A 20214-nucleotide genomic window follows, 5' to 3' on the forward strand; every position below is an offset into this window, starting at 1 on the left:
ATACATTAGAAAAAAAATCCTGAGTATATTAGCATCATTAGCCATTAGGGAAATGCCAATTAAAACCACAAAGAGATACCACTATGTACCTATTAGAATAGCAAAACAAAAACAATAAAAAAAAAAACTTTGACAATACCAAACTGGCAAGGAAACGAAGCAACTTAAACCCTTACACGTTGCTGATGGGAATGCAAAATTGTATGGCTACTTTGGATAACAGTTTGGTAGTGTCTTATAAAGTTAATCATATTTAGTATAAAACCCAGAAATCCCACCTGTAGGTATTTGCTCAAGAAAAATGGGACTGTGTTACCTCAGAAACTAGTACCTGAATGTTTATAGCAGCTCTATTCCTATTGTCAAATCTCACTGATTCCATTTATATGACATTTTTGAAAATATAAACCCATAGTGTTGAAGAACAGATCACTGGTTCAGAAGTGATGAGTGGGGAGAGGGTGGGCTATAGAGATAGCACGAGGGAGTTTTTTGGTGTGATGTAACTATTCTGTATCCTGAGTATGGTGGTGGTTACACAGGTTTATACATGTGTTGAAATTCATAGAACTGTATACTCCCTCTTCCCCCAAAAGTCGATTTTACTGTATGTTAATTTAAAAAAGTAAAACCAAAGATGTATATATAGGTCTGCTTTTTAAGGATTTGGTCTGACTATTGTCTAAATCAGGGGTGGGCAAACTTTTTGACTCGAGGGTCACAATGGGTTCTTAAACTGGAGCGGAGGGCCGGAACAAAAGCATGGATGGAGTATTTGTGTGAACTAATATAAATTCAAAGTAAACATCATTACATAAAAGGGTACGGTCTTTTTTTTTTTTTTTAGTTTTATTCATTTCAAACGGGCCGGGCCCGCGGGCCGTAGTTTGCCCACGGCTGGTCTAAATAATATTATGTTAGTGCTTTCTGATGTTTTTCCTGTTAGATCTTTTAACTTTAAGGATTTACATGCAGAGTGACTGATAATGCCAAAAATCTTTTACATTAAAAGAATTAGTACTATAATCATTTTGTACAAAGAATTTGAGTGGTCACCCTGTACAACTTCACATTTTTGAATAGATAATAATTGTCATTTATTGAAATAATATTGTCCAGTGATCACCTTGCTAAACATTTTTAACTATACTTTGCTCATAATTATGGCTAGGTATTATTTTCCCTATCTTACACATGAGAAAGCTGAAGCATAGAGGTATTAGATGTCTTGCCTAGGATCACACAAGAATGCGATAGAGCTGGAATTTCAACTATTTCTGTTAGACTCAGAATTCTCTCTCTCTCTTTTTTAAAAAACAATACATTTTATTGTAAAATAAAGCACATATTTAGAAAACCACACAAAACAAATGTACTTAATGTATTATAAAGTGAATACAATTATAACAACCATCCAGGTCAAGAAGCAGAACTTCTTTGTCAGCTGCCCCAACAGCTTTCCTTGTACTCATCCCAGTCATAACTGCCTTTTAATCTGTAAGTCCCCCCTTCTCATCTCGTTCTTTTCCCTATAGTTTAGCTATTGAGCCCTGGACTATTTGACTTGTCAAACTTCCTACAATTTGGATTCTGCTGATTGCATACTAATGGTGTAATTCAGCGTGTCACTCTATTCTCTGTGTGTCCTGCAGATTTTCCTGAGGATCCAGAGGCTTGATCAGAATCAGGTGTGATTTCTTTGTCAGGACCGTATGTAGATTGTATTGTGTGGAGACACTTGATATCTGCATTGAGGTTTTTTTTTTTTTTTTTTTTTTTTTTTGTGTGTGTGTGTGTGTGTGTATGTGATATTAAGAATTATCGATATTTAATGCCTAGAACCAATAATTCATTGGGGGTTGCAAAGTAGTGATATTCTAAAATTTTTTCTTTTATTTATGACTTAGTATACTTTCATAGAATACTCTCCTCACCTGCTATTTTGTTATCGAATAGCCTTTGATTTAAGGGCTCTATAGAATAGAATTTGCGGAGGGAGTGAGTGATTCCTATGTAGAGGAATGCTTTCTCTTATGTGATCAGATTTCCCAACAAGTACTATTAATTAATCTTACATTTGCTGAAAACCTGCCTCTCTGCAAGGCTGCAATGCTACGATGGGTGTCAGGGACATCTCTGTTCTCACTGACAAACAAGGAGTCAAATATATTTTTGAGATCTCAGTTTGGAACTCAGAATATTACTACCTTCCTCCACCCCCACACATGGGCACGTGCGCGCGCGCGCGCGCACACACACACACACACACACACACACACACACACACACACACACTTTCCTGTATTTATAAATGGTAGCTAGATATAGTTGATGAATTACTATTTAAATGTGGGCTGGTCTGGGAACAGAATTACCATTTTTAGCATTGCTTTTGTATAAAAGGAAAGTGCATTCTGAATTCTGAATAGGTTTTGGAATCACCTATTCATTCATGGTGGCCTGCCTATTTTTATATATGAGATCCTCATTGCTTGTCAGATGCCAAGCATGAAATGTTCAGCACATTTACTAGCTTGTAGCCATCAGGGATTACATATCTGAGATTCGGGTTAGGCTATGCACTGCAGGTAATTTACATTTTTGTGTGTAACTGGGACTGAATGGTACTATTATTGATATTTTATTAATGAATGATTGAAAATTAACTTTTAATCTAGATGGTAACTTGGTAGATTGGAAAAAACTAGGGTTTTGGAGTCAGATCTGAGTTCAAATTCCAACTCCACCATTTATTAACTGAATTTGTTTCTTCAACTGTAACATGGAGATGATAATTACAGGATGGTTATGAGATTTTAAATGATTTAATAGTAGCCCATGTAAAGTGCTTAGTTAAGGCATTTGGTACACATTAAACACTCAGTAGCATACCATTAGATCCTTAATTCCTTGCAGTTAGTTCTTTACCAATTTGACATGCATAATAGTTATCATTTTACTGAGTTACAGCATAGAATTATGTTTTAAAAGGCTCATAGAAAATAGGTATGATAATATATTTTAATATCTCTTTGGCTATATTAATTGAGGATGGCTTGTTTTATTTTTCCCCATTTTTACAGTGCATATAAAAACATTTATTAAGTCCTATATATCAGTGGAAGTAAAAACAATGAATAAAATAATGTGCTATTTATTTTTCAAATTATTTTATATAATAGTGTTTGCTTTGGCAGGAAGTCTTACTTTATGGGGTTGTTGGTTAAATTTTTATTTCCTGTTATGAAATAATAAACATTTTAAAAAATACGTTTTTATTGATTTTAGAGAGAGTGAGAGGAAGGGAGAGGGAGAGAGGGAAACATTGATGACATCCATTGGCTGCCTCGTACATGCCCCCTACTGGTGATTGAGCTCACAACCCAGGATATGCTCTGACCCTGGAATTGAATCTGCCACCTCACGGTACAGGAGACAAAGCTCAACCAACTGAGCCACACCAGCCAGGGCAAAATAGAAAAGTTTTAAATTGTATACTTCTGAAATTCAAATATAGCTTATCAATGGCCAATACTGAGCTACAAGGTTATTTCAAATGAAAGTGAAGTAGAAAACTTAAAATGTAAATTAATTTGATAACTGTTCTTTTATGATGGTATAAATGTAAAAATTTAACTAGTGTAATATGTTTATAGTCCGTTTTCAGGTTAACAAACTAAGCACAATTAAAAAATAATATTCCTGGCCTTGAACACTGAAAATGGTTTGTGAGAAAAAAGTATCTTAGTTACAAATGCTTCAGTTTAATAATACTATTTGGCTAGGCCATAGTAAATATGAGAGGCCTAGATAAAATTTGTTGATGGGTATTATACTTAGACAATGGAGAGATAGCAAGACAAAAAATAGGAGATAGGTCCACTAATCAAATGAGATTATACATATATAATGTAGCAAAATATTCCAGCAAGGATTAATGGAGTACACAGAATGATCATATCAGCTCAGGAAGGAAGGGAGGGGCTGGATTTTGAGAAAGTTGACTGATGTGCATTGATTGACAAAGAGGATAAGGGAGAAAAAGTCTTTGTTCTAAAAAGAAGGAATGGTGTGTTATAGGGTGACAGCTGAGAATGATAAAGTTCTCTGTGGAAAGCAAGCAAATTAAATTGACTTGAATGGAAGTTTGTGTAGAAGATAGTCAGAAATTAGGGTGCACAGCTAATCGGAGTGTGGGGATGTAGAAAAATTTTAACATTAATTTGAAAGGATAGACCTTTCAGATTGCTCTATATTTTAAAAAGTAGACAAAATGAAAGAATTTCATGTTCACAAAGCAAGTTTTATAGGTGTCGACTTATTTTAAGGTGAACTATGAAACAGATTAAAATACTGAATGTTACTGCATTTAACTGTAATTTGCAAAATGAAAGTCCATTCATTCCTTATTGAGATATGAAAAGCACTGCTTGCAAAAAAATTGAATGTACAAACATTTTACATGTCATGACTCACTACATAAGGAAAGAAAAAAGAGAGATTAAAAAAAGCTATATATAATAAGGCTAAAATTTGAGTAGGGCTGAATTTTGTCTATTTTTCTTTTATTCTAGATCACAGCTTTTGCTAAGAGAGCTCTCTTGACACAAGACAACATGCTCTGTTGCCCTTATTGATTAATTGAACAAATTCAGGTTAGTACACTTTATGCACAGCACTTTCCTATGCCATGTATATGTTAATATTTTGAGAAATGAATAATTTTGTGTTTGAAGCTACATATGTATGTACCATTGAAGTAGAAAGGCCAAGTGGATCGAAACCCTATTGTGTATTAGTTAACATTTTCTGACTACCTACTATGTGAGATGTGCGGTGCATATAATGAAAAACATTTTACTTACTAAGTAATAGTTTTGTATTTTAAAGTAAGGGGCTGGATGAAACAAGTTGTGGGTGAATATGGTACATTGTATTTTTGGTGTTGTGTGGTGTATTTGGTGCTGAAAATAACTCATCTTAAAAAATAAAAAAAATACTTTTATTGATGTTTAGAGAGGGAGGAAGGGAGAGGGAAAGAGAGAGAAAAACATCAATCGGCTGCCTCTCATACACATCCCCACCAGGGATCGAACCCACAACCTGGATATGTGCCTGGATTGGAAATTGAACCAACAACCTTTCAGGGCATGGGGTGATGCTCAACCAACTGAGCCACACTGGCCAGGGCTCATCTTAAAATTTTTGACAGTAGCTGACTTTTAAAGGTTTCATTCCTGTATAGATTTCAGTCATACATTAAATTTTTTATTTATTTGTATTTAGTGTTCAGTCTGAGTTTTGACAAATGTATAATCATCACCATAATCTTCTAAATTCACTTATGTCCATCTCAATCCCCAGCAACCACTGATGTGTTATTTTTTGTTCCTATAGTTTATCTTTTCCAATATGTCATTTAAATGGAATCATTTAGTATGTAGCTTTTAAAATATGGCTTCTTTCACTTAGCATAATGAATTTGATCCATGTTGTGCATACTAGTAATTCTTTATTTTATTTTATTACTGAGTAGTGTTCTGTGTGGCTATACTACAGCTAGCTTTACCATTCACCAGCTGATGGACATTTGGGGGAGTTTCTAGTTTTTGGTGATTATTGCAATCATACTTTTTTTTATTGTAATAAAATATGATAACATATAAAATTTACTATCTAACTTTCTGATTTCCCATATGAAGAATGAACATAAGAATATTTATCCAAGGATTGTAATGAGGATTAAAAAGAATCCTATCTAATAAAAGAGAAACATGGTAATTAGCCATACATCTGCTACCCTTCCCATTGGCTAATCAGGGTGATATGCAAATTAACTTCCAGCCAAGATGGCGGCTGGCAGCCAGGCAGCTGGAAGCTAACATGAGGCTTGCTTGCTTCAGTGACGGAGGAAACCAACGTTCCCCGCCTGCCTTGCAGGCCTCTGAGCTTCGAGTTTGAAACATAGTTACAAATATAGAAGCTAAACAAAACCCCAGAAACCTGCTTTCAGCGAGCCGGGATCTCAGAGCTGGAGTTGATACAGTGTTTCGATTATAGAACACAAACAAACCAGATACCTGCTTTCAGCAGCAGAGGCCTCAGAGCTGGAGCCAGAGCTAAAGCTGGCCCAGAATAAAAAAAAAAAAAGGAGGAGTTGGGAGCTTCAGTCACCCGCCAGCCTGAAAACAGCCCTCAGCTCCTCACCAAGACTGGCCAGGCACCCCAGTGGGGACCCCCACCCTGATCCAGGACACCCTTCAGGGCAAACCAGCCGGCCCCCACCCATGCACCATGCCTCTATCCTATATAGTAAAAGGATAATATGCCTCCCAGCACCAGGATCAGCGTGACAGGGGGCAGCGCCCAAACCCCCTGATGGCCCTGCAGCTCTGTGTGTGACAGGGGGAGGGGCCACAACTTCCCTATCCACCCTGCTCTGTGCCTGATAGGGGGGAGCTCCCCAAACCCCTGATCACCCTGCGGCTCTGTGTGTGACAGCGTGCAGTGCCCCAACCCCCTGATCGGCCCTGCTCTGTGTATGACAGCATGCGGCGCCCCAACCCCCTGATCGGCCCTGCTCTGTGTGTGACAGGGTGCGGCGCCCCACCCCCTGCCACGGGCCCTGCTCTGTGTGTGACAGGGGGCGGTGCCCCAGCCCCCTGATTGGCCCTGCTCTGTGCCTGATAGGGGGAGGAGCTCCCCAACCCCCTGATCGCCCTGCGGCTCTGTGTGTAACAGGGGTCGGGGCCACAACCTCCCTATCCGCCCTGCTCTGTTCGTGACAGGGGAAGGTGCCCCAATCCCCTGATCAGCCCTGCTCTGTGCCTGATAGGGGGAGCTCCCCAACCCCCTGATCGCCCTGTGGCTCTGTGTGTGACAGGGTGCGGCGCCCCAACCAAACCCCCCCCCCTCCCCCCGCACAGGCCCTGCTCTGTGTGTGATGGGGTAGAGCCATAACCTCTTCATCGGCCCTGCCCTGAGTGTGATGGTGCGGCGCCCCAACCCCCTGATTGGCCCTGCTCTGTGGGTGACAGGGGGCAGTGCCCCAACTCCCCTATCGGCCCTACTCTGTGGGTGACAGGGGGCAGTGCCCCAACTCCCCTATCGGCCCTACTCTGTGAGTGACAGGGGGGAGCTCCCCAACCCCCTGATTGACCCTGCTCTGTGTGTGACAGGGTACGGAGCCCCAACCCCCCTGATGGGCCCTGCTCTGTGCGTGACAGGGGGCAGCGCCCCAACCCCCTGATTGGCCCTGCTCTGTGCTTGACAGGGGGTGGCGCCGCAACCTCCCCATCGACCCTGCCTTGAGTGTGACAGGGGTCGGTGCCCCAACCCCCCAATCGGCCCTACCCTGAGCGTGACTGAGGGTGGCATTACAGCCTCCCAATCCGCCCTGCTCTGTGCATGACAGGGGGTGGTGCCCCAACTCCCCATTCAGCCCTTCTCTGAGACCAGGGGCTGCACCTAGGGATTGGGCCTGCCCTCTGCCACCCGGGAGCAGGCCTAAGCCAGCATGTCGTTATCTCCTGACGGGTTCCAGACTGAGAGAGGGCACAGGCCGGGCTGAGGGGCCCCCCCCTTTCCCCACTGATTGCACAAATTTTTGTGCACCGGGCCTCTAGTACATTATATAAAAGGATGAAGCAGTAGAGGTAGGCTGTTAATAAATGTTTATCTTTGTCTTTATGCTTTTTTTAAATGATCACTGGAGACTTCACTTTTCTATTGCCTATTTCCCTAGTGAGTCTATATGGACACAGAAATAGTGCCCAGTATTACCTTGGAGCCCATCAAGAAGCAAATTACTGCTGTGTTAACCTCTTAGAACTTTTCACAGTTTGAAAGAAAGTTAACCAGGGCACTGTCAGCATAAGACTATAATAGAAAATGCTGGGCATGAAAGGCTCTGGAGGAGAGTTCTAACTTGGGGAAGGCAGAATTTTTTTATAGGGCTTTAGCAGGAGAGATTAGGCATAGTTCAGCTAGTTTGGGGAGTAGTTTGTCAATGATGGCTGTTAGAGAATTGATTTTGTAGATTAGCAGCTGTTGTACAATTTGGATTTTATCAAGTAGGTTGGGGAAAAGCAGCTGTGGGGAGCAAGAACATGAGAAAGCCAATGTAAAAATTCTCAAGTTTTTAGTGTCTTCACAGTAGATTTTTCTATCATTGGCTCTTGCAGCCTTCTCCCAATCACCTCCTCCCTACTCACCCCTCCCTAGTAGAAAGACCCCTTAATTTTGGTCATGATTTTAGACTGCTTCTAGCTCTTAATCTCAGAAGGCAACATCTTTATGAAACTTCAAAGAACTAGGAATTAAGTATTTTGTAGTACTGGAAAGTTCTCTTAGTTTTTACTCCCTGCTTTCTTTTCACTGTTTTGGATCCTGTTGTGTAGGTACTTTGCAGTAGGGGAAATAGTAATGCAAGATAATGAAAAGCTTCAAAGTAGACATATGGCTGGAAGGGAGATTTGAATAGGATTTTGCAGCAGCTATTTTAGTTGATGATGTATCTTCAACTTAATTGCAATTGACTTTTTAAATTCTGCCTTATCCTTTTGTGATGATTCATGTAGAGGTCACATGAGACCATTTTTGATAGCTGATTTGCAAACTTTGGTATGTGCAGCCAACCTTCCAAAGCCTTCCTGTGCTTTTTCAGGGAGCTCAGCTTGTGGCTGAATGGATAGTTATTCTCTTGTATTTTTTAAATGCATTACTGGTTTCTAGTACCTGAAATTAAATGGTTCTGCCCTGGTCAGTGTGGCTCAGTTGGTTGGGCATTGTCCTGTGTATCAAAGGATTGCTGGTTCAGTTCCTGATCAGTGCACATGCCCGGGTTGCAAGCTCAATCACTGGTAGGGTGCATGCAGGAGGCAGCCTATGGATGTTTCCGTCTCACTTTTTTTTTTTTTTTTTAAATTCTTCATTAGTTAAGGTATTACAAATGTGTCTTCATCCCACCCCATTAACCCCCATCCTCCCTCCGCCCCGCCACTCATGCTCTCATCGCCCTGTTGTCCATGTCCATTGGTTTGGCTTATATGCATGCATACAAGCCCTTTGGTTGATCTCTTCCCCTTACCCTCTCCCTCCCCTACTTTCCTTCTGGGGATTGATAGTCTGATCGCTGTTTCTCTGTCTTTGGATCTGTCCCTGTTCATCAGTCTCTATGTTGTTCTCTATAATCCACAAATGAGTGAGATCATGTGGTATTTACCTTTCTCTGACTGGCTTATTTTACTTAGCATAATGCTCTCCAGTTCCATCCATGCTGTTGCAAAAGGCAAGAGTTCCTTCTTTTTTTACCGCAGCATAGTATTCCATTGTGTAGATGTACCACAGTTTTCTAATACACTCATCTGCTGATGGGCACTTAGGCTGTTTCCAAATCATAGCTATGGTGAATTGTGCTGCTATGAACATAGGGGTGCATATAACCTTTAGGATTGGTGTTTCTGGTTTCTTGGGATATATTCCTAGAAGTGGGATCACTGGGTCAAATGGGGGTTCCATTTTTAGTTTTTTGAGGAAGCTCCATACTGTTCTCCACAGTGGCTGCACTAGTCTGCATTCCCACCAGCAGTGTAGAAGGGTTTCTTTTTCTCCACATCCTCTCCAGCACTTGTTTGTTGATTTGTTGATGATGGCCACTCTGACAGGTGTGAGATGATACCACATTGTCATTTTGATTTGCATCTCTTGTATAATTAGTGACTTTGAGAATGTTTTTATATGTCTTTCGGCCTTCTGTATGTCCTCTTTCGAAAAGTGTCTATTTAGGTCCGTTGCCCATTTTTTGATTGGATTGTTTATCTTCCTTTTGTTAAGTTGCATGAGTTCCCTGTAAATTTTGGAGATTAAACCCTTATCGGTGATATCATTGGCAAATATGTTCTCCCATGCAGTGGGCTTTCTTGTTGTTTTGCTGATGGTTTCCTTTGCTGTGCAAAAGCTTTTTATTTTGATGTAGTCTCATTTGTTTATTTTCTCTTTAGTTTCCATTGCCCTAGGAGCAGTATCAGAGAAGAAATTCCTTCGGCATATGTTTGCGATTTCGCTGCCTGTGAATTCCTCTAGTATTTTTATGGTTTCCCGTCTTATGTTTTAAGTCTTTTATCCATTTTGAGTTTATTTTTGTGTATGGTGTGAGTTGGTGGTCTAGTTTCATCTTTTTGCATGTATCTGTCCAATTTTCCCAACACCATTTATTGAAGAGTCCCTCTCACTTTGATGTCTTTTTCTCTCTCTCTCTCTCCCTCTCCCTTCCTCTCTCTTTAAATGGTCCTCTTTCATATGTAAATCTTACTATCTGCTAGTTTACCTCTTGCTTTGTGCTGGCTCCCTGTATTCCTCTTGTAATGCTTGCTTAGTTTTTAATTTAAATACAGTTAAGTAACACCCATGACCTATGCAGACATTAGGGAAATATGCATATTTGGCCACCATATTTATGATTATTGGGGCATTTCTTTGCAACTTTTCAGAATATAGAAAAAGAAGTGAGTTTCTTATTTTTTTTCCAATCAAGCTCACCAATAGAATTTGTTGTTTTTCAAACTAGCTTGAATAGAAACAGCATATATGAAGAATACTATATCTGCTATTTTTACATGTGTATATTTATCATAGCTATGGAAAATATGTTTGATTCACTTTGAGGCTCTCAAGGTAAACGGGTCATGTAATCAATATTTTAGTATTGTAATGTATAATTAAATACTTTTCTATAAATTATGAGACAGTTATTTATGTTTCTTTGTTCTGCAAAGTATCACAAAATTTCAATAATATGGCTTCCTCTTTGTGATATTTAGAAAAAGTTAGGGAACAAATTTATTTATGACTAAATGGTAAGTCACTGGCGAGAATCTATTCTTTGTAATATATTACTTTGCTCCTTAAACCTCATTCAGCTCCACTTGTTTCACTTGCTAATATGAAGCAAATGTTACTATCCTAGCTTTATTTGATTTAATGGGAAGCATCTTTTTAAGTATCTATATCTTTAAATCTTGGGAACCCTGAAAGGCTTCTTTATCCTTTAATTTCTTCTCAAGAAAATAGTGTCTTCATTTACTCTTTAAAAAACTTTTTAAATTCATTTGAGAAAGAGGGAGAGAGAGAGAGACAGACAGACAGACATTGATTTGTTTTCCACTTAGTTATGCATTCATTGGTTGATTCTTATATGTGCACCAACTGGGGATTGAACCCACAACCTTGGTGTATTGGGTTGATGCTCTAATCAACTGAGCTATGGCCAGGGCTATCTTGATGTTTTTGTAGAAATTCCTGCTACCCACAGATAGAAATAAAACATGCAATGTAAAATAGCTGTTTAGGACATTTTTTAAATTAACAAATCAGTTATTTTAAAAGTTTAATAGATATGTGATTTTTTTTCACTTTTTCAGCTTTATAGAGGTACTAGAGGCCTGGTGCACGACACTCATGCACTTGGGGGGGGGGGCGGTGATCCCTCAGCCTGGCCGGTGCCCTTTCACAGTCCGAGAGCCCTTGGGGGATGTCTGACAGCTTAGGCCCGCTCCCTATGGGGAGCGGGTCTAAGCCACAGTTGGACATCCTTAGCACTTCCGTGGAGGTGGGCCACTGCGCTTGCCAGCCGTCAGCCCAGCTTGTGGCTGAGCGGCGCTCCCCCTGTGGGAGCGCACTGACCACCAGGGGGCAGCTCCTGTGTTGAGCATCTGCCCCCTGGCAGTCAGTGTGTGTCATAGCGACTGGTAGTTACGCTGTTCGGTTGATTTGCATATTACTCTTTTATTATCCTGTATAATAAAGATTTAATATGCAAATGGTTGTCATGCCCTTATGCTCTCATACCCTTGTGTCCTCATGCCAGAACTGCTCAGTCACTCAACACTGGGGAGAGAGGAATGGGGACCAGCCGGGCACAAATGAGCTCGTGAGAGAGGAATGGGGACCACCCAGGCTGCGGTCTGGGAGAGGGACAAGCCGCCCACCCTGTGGTCCCTGGCGCTAGTGGCTGCACCTGTGCCTGTAGCCCGGGAGAGGGACAAGCCACCCACCCTGCAGTCCTGGGTGTCTGTGGCTGAGGCCCCGGGCGAAGCTGCCTGCCCACAGTCCCCTGTGGCTGTGACCGGCCCGGGCGAAGCTGGCCTGGGTCCTGGGTGTCTGCAGCCGGTCAGAGGGAGGGAATCTTGGGTCTTGGGTGTGGGGGCGAGGCAGAGGTGGTTAGGGGCGCTCAGGCCAGCAGGGGAGCAGTTAGGGGCGATCAGGCTGGTAGGGTAGCAGTTAAGGGTGATCAGGCAGGCAGATAGAGGGGTTGGGGTGATCAGGCAGGCAGGCAGGTGAGCAGTTAGGAGTCAGCAGTCCTGGATTGCGAGAGGCAGTTGGACATCCCCCGAGGTGTCCCAGATTAGAGAGGGTGCAGGCCGGGCTGAGGGGCCCCCCCCCCCCCCGTGCATGAATTTCATGCACTGGGCCTCTAGTATAGGATAATTGACACATAAATTTGTAAGATATTAAAAGTATATGTACATCATAGTGACTTTATATACATACTAGAGGCCTGGTACATGGATTCGTGCACTGGTGGAGTCCCTCAGACTGACTGACCTGTGGGGATTGGGCCAAAACCGGCTCTCTGACATCCCCTGAGGGTTCCCGGATTGCGAGAGGGTGCAGGCCAGGCCAAGGGACCCCACCGGTGCATGATTGGGGCCGGGGTGGGACCACAGGAGGGCTCCAAGGTGTGTCTGGCCTGTCTCTCCCAGTCCCGATTAGCTGGACCCTAGCAGCAAGCTAACCTACCGGTCGGAGCGTCTGCCCCCTGGTAGTCAGTGCACATCATAGTGACTGGTTGAACGGTCGAACAAACGGTTGGACACATAGCATATTAGGTTTTTATTATGTAGGATACATTGTGCAAGGTTTCCTACCATCTAATTAATTAACATATCCATCACCTTACCTATTTATCTTTTCTTTTGTGAGAACATTTTAGTTCTTTCTTAGCAAATCTTAAATATTTAATGTAGTATCAACTATAGTAACCATATTTTATATTAGAGCCTCAGATTTTCTTTATCTTAAGGTGAGAAAGTTTGTACCCTTTTACCAACCTTTTCTTATTTTCTCCATTGCACAGTCCCTGGCAACCACTTTTCTATCTTTTTGTTTCTATAAGTTTGACTTAAAATTTTTTTTTCAGATTGTACATATAGGTGATAACATGTAGTTTTTGTCTTTTTCTGTCTGTCTTATTTCATTTAGTATAATGCCCTGAAGGTCCATCCATGTTGTTGCAAAATAATATTGAATGCTAACTGTAATAGAAAAATAATGTACAATAAAAATATTTTCTCCTATTCTGTAGATTTTACTTTTGGTAAACCCTAAAATCTCTGTCAAGACAAGGAGCTTACCTCCTATGTTGTCTTCTAGGGGGTTTTATGGTTTTTTGTTCTATGTTCAAATCTTTAATCCATTTTAAGTTGATTTTTGTCTGTCAGACAATGGGGTCCAGTTTCATTTTTTTGCCTGTGGCTGTCCAGTTTTCTCAGCACCATTTATTAAAGAGACCATCCTTTCCCTTTGTATATTGTTAGCTCCATTGATGTAAATTAATTGACTGTATATGCATGGGTTTATTTCTGAGCTCTCTATTCTGTTCCATTGATCTGTATGTGTGTTTTTATGCCAGTATCACAGTTTGAAATCAGGAAGTGAGATGTCTCTAGCTTTGGGCTATTTTGGGTCTTTTGTGGTTCCATACAACCTTTAGGATTTTTTTTCTACTTTTTTGGAAAATGTCAGTAGAATTTTGAGAGGGTTTGTATTGACCCTGTAGATTGCTTTGAGTAGTATGGACATTTAAACAATATTTGTCCAATTTGTGAGCATGGATTTATTTGTGCTTTCCATTTATTCGTGTCTTTATTTTCTTTCATCAGTCTCTTAATAGTTTTCAGTGTACAGATCTTTCACTTCCTTTGTTAAATTTACTCATAGGTATTTATTAGTTGCCAATTTTTCTGATATTTTGTTGTTAGTGTATGTAAACAACTGATTTTTGTATATTGATTTTGAATCATGCCACTTTAGTGAATTTGTTGATTAGTTCTAAGTTTTTTGGTGGAGTCTTTAGGATTTTGTGTATATAATATTATGTCATCTGCAAATAGTGACAGTTTTGTTTCTTTTTCTGATTTGAATAACTTTATTTCTTTTTTTAAGCACAATTCCTCTAGCTAGAACTTCCATTGCTGTGTTGAATAAAACTGGTGAGAGTGGGCATCCTTATCTTGTTTCTGATCTTAGAGAAAAAGCATTTAGCTTTTCCCTGTTGAGTATGATGTTAGCTGTGAACTTGTCATATATGGCCTTTATTATGTTGAGGTACATTCCCTTTATAACCACTTTGTTGAGAGGTAGTTTTTTTGCTGTTTTTATCATGAATGTATGTTGAATTTTGTCAAATGGTTTCTGTATCTGTTGAGATGATACATGATTTTTATTTTTTATTTTGTGTGTGTTGTATTATATAAATTTATACATCTTTTTCCCTGGAATAAATTCACTTAATCATGGTATGTGAGCCTTTTAATGTATTGTTGAATTCCGTTTGCTAATATATGGTTGAGGATTTTTGCATCTATGTTTGTCAACAATATTGGTCTGTAGTTTTCTTACAGTGTCCTCATTTGGTTTTAGTATCAGGTTATGCTGACCTTGTAAAATGAATTTGGAAGTATTCCAGTCTCTTATGTTTTTTGGGAGAGTTGAGAAGGATTGGTGTTAGTTCTATAAATATTTGGTAGAATTCACTAGTGAAGCCATCTGGTCCTAGAAATATCTTTGTTGGGAGATTTCAGATTGCTGATTTAATCTCCTTACTAGTAATCAGTCTTTTCAGATTTTCTGTTTTTCATGATTTAGTCTTGGTAGATTATATGTTTCTAGGAATTTGTCCATTTCTTCTAGGTTGTTCAACTTTTTGGTGTATAATTGTTCATTGTAGTCTCTTAGGACCCTTTGTATTTGTGTAATATCAGTTATAGTATCTCTTTTATAATTTTGTTTGAGTTATCTATTTTTCTTGGTAAGTCTAGCTAAAAGTTTGTCTATTTTGTTTATCTTCTCAATAAATCAGCTTTTAATTTCATTTAGCTTTTCTCTTATCTTTTTAGTTTTTATTTCATTTATTTCCACTCTTATATTAGGGATTATCATTGTTATTTTTTGTTCAACTAACTTTGGGCTTCTTTTGTTTTTAAATTTCCTTTAGGTGTAAAGTTAGGTTATTTATTGGAGCGCTTTCTTTTTTTCTTACTGTGGGTGTTTATTTCTGTGAACTTCCCTTTAGAACTGTTTTTGCTGCATCTCATAAGTTTTGGTAATGTTGTATGTCCATTTTCATTTGTCTAAAGCCCTTTTTTGATTATTCTTTTAATTTCTTCTTTTACCCTTGGTTGTTCAGAAGCATGTTCTTAAATCTCCACATATTTGTGAATTTTCTGGTTTTCTCCTTGTAATTAATTTCTAGTTTTATACCACTGTGGTCAGAAAAGATGCTTGAAAAGATTTTAACTTTTTTAAAAAATTCTTTATTGTTTAAAGTATTACATATAGTAATGTTTAAAGTATTACACATAATAATATTTTATATGTCTCCTTTTTACCCCATTGTCCTCTCCCCAGCAACCCCACCCCTCCTACACATGCCCTTACCCCCCTAGTGTCAGTGTTCATTTGGTTATGCTTATATGCATGCATATAAGTCCTTTGGTTGATCCCTAACCCTCCCCCTCCTCTCCTGCCTTCCCTCTGAAGTTTGACGGTCTGTTTGATGCTTCTCTGTCTCTGGATCTATTTTTGTTCATCAGTTTATGTTGTTTATTATATTCCACAATGAGTGCGATCATGTGATATTTATCTTTCTCCAACTGGCTTATTTCGCGTAGCATAATGCTCTCCATGTCCATCCATGCTGTTGGGAATGGTAAGAGTTCTTTTTTTTTTTTTTTTTTTACAGCAGCGTAGTATTCCATTGTGTAGATAGATGTACCACTGTTTTTTAATCCACTCATCTGCTGATGGGCACTTAGACTATTTCCAAATCTTAGCTGTTGTAAATTGTGCTGCTGTGAACATCGGGGTGCATATGTCCTTTCTGATTGGGTGTTTCTGATTTCTTGGGATATATTCCTAGAAATGGGATTACTGGGTCAAAGGGGAGTTCTATATTTAAATTTTTGAGGAAACTCCATACTGTTTTCTCTAGTGGCTGCACCAGTCTGCACTCCCACCAGCAGTGGATGAGGGTTCCTTTTTTCCACATCCTCTCCAGCACTTGTCATTTGTCAATTTGTTGATGATAGCCATTCTGATAGGTGTGAGATGCTACCTCATTGTCATTTTGATTTGTATCTCTCAGATGATTAGTGACTTTGAGCATGTTTTCATATGTCTCTTGGCCTTCTGTATGTCCACTTTCAAAAAGTATCATTTAAGTCCTTTGCCCATTTTATGATTAGATTGTTAATCTTCCTTTTATTAAGATGTATGAGTTCCCTATAAATTTTGGAGATTAGGCCCTTTTTGGATATAACATTGGCAAATATGTTCTCCCATGCAGTGGGCTTTCTTGTTGTTTTGTTGATGGTTTCTTTTGCTGTGCAGGAGCTTTTTATTTTGATATAGTCCCAATTTATTTATTTCCTCCTTAGTTTCCATTGTTCGAGGAGCTGTATCGGTAAAGATATTGCTACAACATATCTGATATTTTGCTGCCTATGGATTCTTTTAAGATTTTTATGGTTTCCTGTCTTATGTTTAAGTCCTTTATCCATTTTGAGTTTATTTCTGTGTATGGTGTAAGTTGATGGTCTAGTTTCATTTTTTTGCATGTATCTGTCCAATTTTCCCAACACTATTTATTAAAGAGACTGTCTTGACTCCATTGTATGCTCTTGCCTCCTTTGTCAAATATTAATTGAGCATAATGGCTTGAGTCGATTTCTGGGTTTTCTGTTCTGTTCCATTGGTCTATATGTCTGTTCTTGTGCCAGTAACCAGGTAGTTTTGGGAACAGTGGCTTTGTAATATAGCTTGATATCTGGTATTGTGATCCCGCCAACGTTGTTCTTCTTTCTCAAGGTTGCTGTGGCTATTCGGGGTCTTTTTTTTTTTATTCCATATGAATTTTTGAAGAGTTTTTTCTAGGTCTGTGAAACGTGCTATTGGTATTTTAATGGGGATTGCATTAAATCTATAGATTGCTCTCGGTAGTATGGACATTTTAATGATGTTGATTCTACCAATCTATGAACACGGTATATTATTCCATTTGTTTTTGTTTTCCTCTGTCTCTCTTTTCAATGTCCTGTAGTTTTCTGAGTACCAGTCTTTTATCTCCTTAGTTAAGTTTATCCCTAGCTATCTTAATTTTTTTGGTGCACTGGCAAATGAAATTTTTGTTTTTGTTTCTCTTTCTGTGAGTAATAATAACCTTAAACATAAATGGACTAAATGCCCCAATTAAAGACGCAGAGTGGCTGAATGGATAAGAAAATATGACCCATATATATGCTGTCTACAAGAGACCCACCTCAGAACAAGGGACTCACATAGACTGAAAGTGAAGGGATGGAAAAATATCTTTCAGGCAAATGAAAAAAAAAAAAAAAGCTGGGGTAGCAATACCTATATCTGACAAAATAGACTTCAAAGTGAAGGCCATAGCAAGAGATAAGGAAGGCCACTTCATAATACTAAAGGGATCTATACAACAAGAGGATATAACTCTGATAAACATATATGCATCCAATGCAGAAGTACCCAAATACATAAAAAAACTTCTGGACGATATCAAGGGAGAGATCAATAGTAATACAGTCATAGTAGAGGATTTTAATACCCTATTGACATCACTGGATAAATCCTCTAGACAAAAAATCAGCAAAGGAAGAGTAATCTTAAACGACTCACTAGATCAGATGGACTTAATTGACATCTTCAGGACATTTCACCCCAAAGCTACAGAATATACATTCTTCTCACATGCACATGGAACATATTCAAAGATAGACCACATTTTGGGGCATAGGCAAAGTCTCTTCAAATTCAAAAAGATTGAAATCATATCAAGCATCTTCTCAGATCACATTTGCATAATATTAGAAATAAACTACAATAAAAACAATTGAAGAATTCAAACACTTGAGGCTAAATAGCACGTTATTAAACAATGATTGGGTTACCAAATAGATCAAAGAAGAAATTTTCCTGGAAATGAATGACAGTGAAAACACAACAATCCAAAACCTATGGGACACAGTGAAAGCAGTCCTGAGAGAGAAGTTCATAGCGTTATAGGCCTACATCAAAAAACAAGAAAAACTGGTAATAAATTATTTAATTCTACAACTTAAAGAATTAGAAAAAGAGCAACAAAGAAAGCCCAGAGTGAGCAGAAGAAAGGAAATAATAAAGATAAGAGTGGAAATAAATGACATAGAGACAAAACAACAACAACAATAATACAAAAGATCAATTAAACCAAGAGCTGGTTCTTTGAAAGGATAAACAAGATTGATGAACCTCTAGCCAGGCTCACCAAAAAGCAAAGAGAGAGGAACCAAATAAACACAATCAGAAATGAAAGAGGCGAAATAACAACAGACCCCACAGAAATATAAAGGATTGTAAAAAAATACTATGAACAACTCTATTCCAACAAACTGGTCAACCTAGAAGAAATGGGCATATTCTTAGAAAAATATAACCTTCTAAAACTCAATCAGGAAGAATAAAAAAATCTGAATAGGACGATAACTATGGAGGAAATTGAAGCAGTATTAAAAAACTTCCAGCAAACAAAAGCCCTGGGCAAACTGGCTTCATGGGGGAGTTTTACCAAACAATCAAAGAACTAAAACCTATCCTCTTCAGACTATTCCAAAAAATTCAAGAGGAAGGTACACTTCCAAGCTCTTTCTATGAAGCCAGCATTACCCTAATCCCCAAAACAGATAAAGACACTACCAAGAAAGAAAACATAGATGCTAAAATCTTCAACCAAATCCTTGCAAATCAGATCCATCATTACATTAGAAAGAAAATACACCATGACCAAGTGGGATTTATTCCAGGGATGCAGGGATAGTACAGTATCTGCAAATCAATAAACATGTTACATCACATAAACAAACTGAGAGATAAAAATCACATAATCTTATCAATCGATCCACAAAAAGTGTTTGACGAAATCCAACACCCTTTTTTGATAAAAACTCTCAGCACAGTGGGAATAGAGGGATCATACTTCATAATAAAAGCCTTATATGCAAACCTATAGCCAACATCATATTCAGTGGGCAAAAACTAAAACCACTTCCTGTGAGAACAAGAACAAGACAAGGATGCCCACTTTTACCACTTCTGTTTGACATAGTACTGGAAATGCTAGCCATAGTGATCAGACAAGAAGAAATAAAAGGCATCCAAATTGGAAAGGAAGTAAAACTGTCATTATTCACAGATGACATGATATTGTACATAGAAAACCCTAAAGACTCCATCAAAAAACTACTAGACTTAATAAATGAATTCGGCAATGTAGCAGAATACGAAATTAACACCCAGAAATCTATGGCTTTAAAAAAATATATTTTTATTGATTTCAGAGAGGAAGGGAGAGGGAGAACGAGATAGAAACATCAATGATGAGAGAGAGTCATTTATTGGCTGCCTCCTGCATGCCCCCTACTGGGGATTGAGCCTGGGACCCTTCAGTCCACAGTCTGATGCTCTGTCCACTGTACCAAACTGGCTAGGGCAGTGATGGCGAACCTTTTGAGCTTGGTGTGTCAGCATTTTGAAAAACCCTAACTTAACTCTGGTGCCGTGTCACATATAGAAATTTTTTGATATTTGCAACCATAGTAAAACAAAGACTTATATTTTTGATATTTATTTTATATATTTAAATGCCATTTATTATTTTTTTTAAAATATATTTTATTGATTTTTTACAGAGAGGAAGGGAGAGAGATAGTTAGAAACATCGATGAGAGAGAAACATCGATCAGCTGCCTCCTGCACATCTCCCACTGGGGATATGCCCGCAACCCAGGTACATGCCCTTGACCGGAATCGAACCCGGGACCTTTCAGTCCGCAGGCCGACGCTCTATCCACTGAGCCAAACCGGTTTCGGCTTAAATGC

General features: G+C 39.1%; 1 protein-coding gene across 12 annotated transcripts in view; it reads left to right on the plus strand.

Moving 5' to 3' along the window:
• Window positions 1–20214, plus strand: part of FUT8 (fucosyltransferase 8) — a 228120-nt gene that overhangs the window by 31697 nt on the left and 176209 nt on the right. For 4 of the 12 annotated variants that reach the window (XM_036310084.1, XM_036310092.1, XM_036310022.1 and 1 more), the window contains exons 2-3: window positions 1653–1688; window positions 4575–4655. The exons of 2 other annotated variants lie outside the window; for them this stretch is intronic. The gene's annotated coding sequence lies outside the window, so the exon portion shown is untranslated. Of the gene's footprint in view, window positions 1–1535; window positions 1756–4574; window positions 4656–20214 lie in introns of all 12 variants that reach the window. 6 more of the 12 variants (XM_036310074.1, XM_036310038.1, XM_036310064.1 and 3 more) reach the window with 3 other exon arrangements.

This window comes from Myotis myotis, unplaced genomic scaffold, assembly GCF_014108235.1.
Source record: "Myotis myotis isolate mMyoMyo1 unplaced genomic scaffold, mMyoMyo1.p scaffold_m19_p_1, whole genome shotgun sequence".
Taxonomy (NCBI): domain Eukaryota; kingdom Metazoa; phylum Chordata; class Mammalia; order Chiroptera; family Vespertilionidae; genus Myotis; species Myotis myotis.